Below are 5623 nucleotides of genomic sequence, written 5' to 3'. Positions count from 1 at the left end.
AGACACAGGTACCCAATCAAGATGCCACAAGTAAAGGATGGGAGGACTGAATGGGTCATGTGCTTTCCCTTCTCAGTAATCTCTCAAGCTTTTTGTTTTGTCCCAATTAAGAAACCATTATTTCTTGAAACCCAAGTATGGAAGCCTCACCTGATTCCCTGGCTGGGCATTAGCTATTATTCTATTAGGCCCAAGGCTCCCAGGCCATCCATGTGGCTTCCTGTTTCCCTCTCATCCCACCAGGACTAGTTTTATGTCTTCACTCCCCTGTGACCAGCTGGAGGATTACCCGAGGGGCCCTGGCCCCAGCCCTGTGCCTGGGCCTGCTATCTTCACCAACATCTCTTTTAAATGCCACGGCAGGGCAGCTGGTGAAGAGGAGGAATTAAACTGGTTTTCTCCAAGACAACAAGTCACGGCTGGTCAACCAGTTTAATTCTTCAAATAAACCACACTGGCGCCCAGATGAGAGAAATCCAGGTAATTCGTACTGGGGAGCAGAATTTCTCACCAGCAAGTCCAGACACACACTGAAGACACGCAGCATGCTGCAAGTGACGCACGGTTACGAGCTCAGACTCTGGAGCAAGATGGATCTGTTTCAATTCTCTCTCTACCAGTCATGGGACTCGGGCAAGCTACTGTCCTGTTCCTCGGTTTCCTAGTCTAACATATATGAAGCAAATGCCAGCTATCATGGGTCTGTTAGCCATTAGCAAAGAGCCAGAGGCTGTGAGTACTTTATGAGTCAGAGAGGACTTAAGTTCACCTCTGCCTAGGATCACACTCACACCCATGTGCTTTCTTCAAAGAGAAGGGGCCACGATGCATAAACGAGGGGGCACCCAGGCAGCGTGTCATGCAGGTGAGTGGGCTTTAGTCACAATTCTTTTGGTTATGTGACAGATGCACTCAATCAAGCATAAGCCAGAAGGGATGTGTTTGGTTTGCTGGATGAGTTGAACTGTCTGAGGGAGTTGCAGGCATGTAGCTGGACTTCAGGGACAGCTGGATCCAGGGACCCGAATACTGTCAGGACTATCCCATCACTGGACACTCCTGCTCTCTGCTGGTGGCCGTCTTCCTTATTGTCAGCCAGTCAGTGAACGGGAGGCCTGGTGAGATTCTTCTCCTGCTGGCTGGTTGTCGAAGGGAAGCATGAGCACCACCTCTGCACACGCCCTGCTGAGACTTTTCCATCCAGGCACCTTCTAGGCTCCTGGGCAAATTAGTCCGTGCCAGCCCAATGGGCACTCAACAATGTCCCTTCTCACTGTGCCCACCCTGCCCCAGAGGTCCTCTCAGAGCCCAGGCTCTGCTTTTCCGATTTTGTGTCCCCTCCAGATCATACATACCCACTCAGGCCTACAGGAAGACTGAGCCGTGCTGTGGTGGCTTTCTGGGGCAGACATCTGCACATGTAGGAGCCTTGCCCTCCCCGGAAGGGTATCATTCAAACCCTTATCACATAGCCCCTGGCTTCCATCAGATCATCAGCTGGTAGAGCTCACTCCCCTGGCCTCCCAAGCCAGCATGAGTCTTCGAAACTACCTTGGGCCAATGCTGATGCCCCAGTAGGGAGGAACAGGAAAGAGAAGGTTCAAATCCCTTTCTATTCCCTGGGTTGGCCTGGGGTTCAAGGAGCTGCAGCTCTAACAAGGTTTCGGGGCTTGGAATAAAGAGATGGCTTAAAAACAAATACACACAACAACAATAAACCACTGCCCCAGATGAGAGGATGGGGCTGGGGGGCAAGAAGGCAAAAGACAGGTCAAAGGCAAAGGGTCCTGACCAGAGAGAGAGCAGGGCAGGGTGGGGGCTTCAGGAGGGTGAGGCAAGGGGAGGGGCCCTTCAGGAGGAGGCCACACAGCAGAGCCAGGAAAGCTCTGCAAGGGGGCAAGGGGCCTTGTAGAAGGTGACTGCAGCCTTGCCATGGGGACAGAGCCACGGGTAAGGAAGGGGACAAGTTGGTTCAGAACGGCCCAGTGGAGAATCACTCAACTCTGTCCACTGCGGAGGCCTCTGCAAATGCTCTCAATGGAGCAAAGACAAGAAATTCTGTCCACAGCCTAAGAACAAAGTCTCAAAGCGAGCCCTTATGCTGACTCAAGAGGGAGAGGCCTCTGTTCTGTTTTGGGACCTGCTTCTCTGGGTCTTCTTGTGTCCCATCTCCTCCTTGACTCTTCCTTGATCGTGGAGTCTCCATGGACCTCTTCTCTTTGGAATCACCTCTGGTGCTTATCCCCGGAAGCCACTATTTTACACCTGATCATATTCCATGTCGGGGTGCTTATTTCTTGCTAGGTTCTATCCTTGTTTTGTGCCCATTTGGGCTTTGTAAGAAAACCATAAGCTTTTGCAGCCTACTTATGTCTCTTGCATCCCTGCAGTGCCCAGCACATCATGGGAGGCTTGAGTTGGATTCTGCAGCCCGATTCGTGTGGAGAGATCGTTGTCTGAGTGAGGAAAGTGTGTTCACGTGGCTGCCCTTGGTCAGAGAAAAGGAGAGCTGAGGCCTCCCCACTAAAGCCAGGCCCACAACGACTCCACCACCAGGTGGCAGCTTGCCTGTTGCCCATTCCTCCTTCCACAGTCACAGAAACCTTGATGTTTGGCAGGACCCGTGGCCGTCTTGAATAAAGACTACATTTCCTAGCCTCTCTTTGCAGCCAGGTGAGACCCATGTGACTAAGTCCCATCCCAAAAGGATGTAAGCAGAAGTGGCATATGTAACTTCCAGGAACTGTCCTTAAATGAGGGCATTGTTTTCTTCTACCCTTCCCAACTGGAATGTAGATGTGATGCCTGGAGCTCCAGCAGCCATTTTGGACAACAGATGATTATGGAAACGGAAGCCACTTAGGCAGAGCAGCAAGACAGAAGGAGCCTGGGTCCCTGACACTGTGAGAGCCACACAAGCCATACCTCCAGACTTCCTGAATATGAGAGAGAATGGACAATTCTGTTTTGTGAAGCTACCATTATTTTGAATTTTTTTGTTTGTTGATTTCTTGTAGTCAAATCTAATTCTATGATATACCCATGGGTGCCTCTGGGACTTTCTGTCTCCAGTCATATTCCCATCCAGTCCCTCCTTCCTTTCTCCGCCAGCTTGATACCCCCAAACACAAATCTAATGGCTTCTAAGGGCTCTCCATCACCCACAGGATAATGTGCCCAAGCACCTTATGGTCTGGCACCAGCTCCTCGATGATGAGGTCCCTGTTACCTCTCCAGTCTCACCTCCTCCACTTTCCCTCCACGTCCTTGCCTTGCTCTGATGACACAAAACAGTTGGGGGTTCCCCCGAAGCAGGCATGTTACTTTAGGTCTCTGTCCCCTTGCCTGTCTGGCCAAATGAATGCTCATTCTTTAAGGCCCAGACTGAGCATTCCCTCCTCTGTGACCGTCCAAGTAGATCTGGTGACCACTATTGGGCCCCTCGGCCCCTAGTGACTGTGTTGTAGCACCTAACACCCAAGGATACCCCTCCACCCCTGCTACTGGCTGGTGAGCTCCCTGAAGGCAGGGCCTGCAGCTTCTCCTTTCTGATTGTCCAGGGTCCAGTGTATGCAGGCTGTATTGTAGGTGTTTTTGCACACTAGCAGAATGATGGTTCCCAAGCACCTGCAGAAATGATTTCTATTCATCCTGCAATGCCACCTCCTAATTGCTCTCTGCACACATTTGTACTCCCAGTGTTGGGCCTGAGGGATGGAGGGGGAAAGGAGGCCAGGTGGACAGAGCAGGCTCACAGCAGGTGTTTGGAGCGGGGATGGCAGACCATGGGGTTATGGGGGGTGAGGGAGTTTGCGCTGTAGGGTGTGTAAAATCATCAGAGCCGACTGAGGGCTAAAAACTCCTAGAGAAGACTTAGGGGAGGTGGAGTGTGTGTGTGTGTGTGTGTGTGTGTGTGTGTGCGTGCATGTGTGAGTTTCTGGAAAGGGCTGAGCTGGGGGGGTGGTTTGTGGGCTGAGGCACTTGGAAGAGACCCTCAGGCCTTTCTGTACATGAGCTGCAGGCACACACATGTGCACGCTTGTGGGGAGAGCCAGGTGTGTAAGATGTGAGGCTGTGTGCTGCGTGTGCACTTCTGTGGGAGGGACGAGGTACGTGTGCCTTTGTGTGTGTGAGAGGGAGGGACGAAGAGGGATGAACGTGTGCATGTGTGTGTGCATGCACGTGTGTATGAGAGAGAGGGAAGCGGGAGGAGGACGGGGAGGAGAGATTAGAAAGCAGAAGGGAGAGTGCACGTGAGATTCAGAGCCTGTGCTACTCGGGTGTGACTCAGGTCTGTGTGGGATCCACGTGACCTTTCTTAAAGTGAACACAGTTGGGTTTTCAGGGGGTGAGGAGGGTGGATGATGCGTCTCTTTATTTCGGAGGAAATACACACGCTCTGGCACTGTTGTCCTGTCGCCTGTGCATAAAGGGCACTTCTGCTGTTTCCTGGCAGAGTCTTGTCGGAGCCCCTGGCAGGTGTGGGGCACGCAGCAGGAGGGAGGGGCTGTGCTCCTCCAGGGCCTGTGTCCTGGGCAGGGCCCTGCCTGCCTCCCCCTGCCCCAGGGAGCAGTGAAATACAGACCAGCCAGCAGTATCAGCAACGCCTGGGAGCTTCTGAGAGATGCCGAACCTCACCCCCTCCCCAGACCCCCTGGGTCAGTATCTCTGGAGTCGGGCCTAGCGGTGTTCAGCCAGCTTTGTGTGTGATTCTGACACATGCTAAGGTTTGCCAAGCCCGGTTCTAGATGGCCTGACAGAAGCACGGCGGGGTTGGATAACTCGTCCAAGGCTTCACTCGCTCGTTCATTCATTAAAGACTTATTGAGTGCCTAATATCTGCCAGGCACTGCGATACATCAGTGAGCCCAATAGATCAAAACCTCCTCCTTTGTGAGCTTCTAGCCTAGTGAGGGGAGACACACAATACAGAAAGTTAGAATGCAATGGGTGGCATGTTAGAAGAGGACCAGGGAGGAAAGGTGGGGACTGTCTGGCTGGAGAGGCAGTAAGGAAGGGCCTGGCCGAGGAAGTGGGAAAAGACTCACGGAGGTGAGGGGCAGGCCAGGCAGATATTGGCCAGGAGAGAGCTTAGGGAGTGGAAGCAGCTGGAGCAAAGGCCCTGGGGCAGGAATGTTGAGGACAGCATGCTGGCAGGGGCAAACGGAGGGGAAGTAAGAGACGAGGTCCAGGAGACCATGGAGGTGCCCGTGCAGACGTAGGACTTTGGCTCTGACCTTCTCTTTGCCTCTGTGTCTTGTATAGACCTTGGACTCATATGCTTGGTGGCAGCCCAGGGAGCCGAGCCCACCGATATCATAAGGCCACCATGACCCAGACGGGAGCTGCGGAGGGCTTGGAGCAGAGGAGCAGCGTGATCCGGCTTAGGTTGACCAGGATCCCTCTGGCTGCTGGTGGAGACGAGCCTTGGGGGAGGCCAAGGAGAGGCAGGAGGTGATGTCAAAAGTCCAGCGATGGGCCAGCCCGGTGGTGCACTGCTACAGTGCGCCGCTTGGGAGCGCATCGGCGCTCCCGCCGAGGGTTCGGATCTCACATACAGACCGGTTCCCGCTCACTGGCTGAGCGAGGTGCGGGCGCAACACCGAGGGTTGCGATCCCGTTG

Source organism: Galeopterus variegatus, unplaced genomic scaffold (assembly GCF_000696425.1).
Source record: "Galeopterus variegatus unplaced genomic scaffold, G_variegatus-3.0.2 Scaffold9925, whole genome shotgun sequence".
In the NCBI taxonomy this organism is placed as follows: domain Eukaryota; kingdom Metazoa; phylum Chordata; class Mammalia; order Dermoptera; family Cynocephalidae; genus Galeopterus; species Galeopterus variegatus.
Note: the sequence above shows the minus strand (reverse complement) of the source record.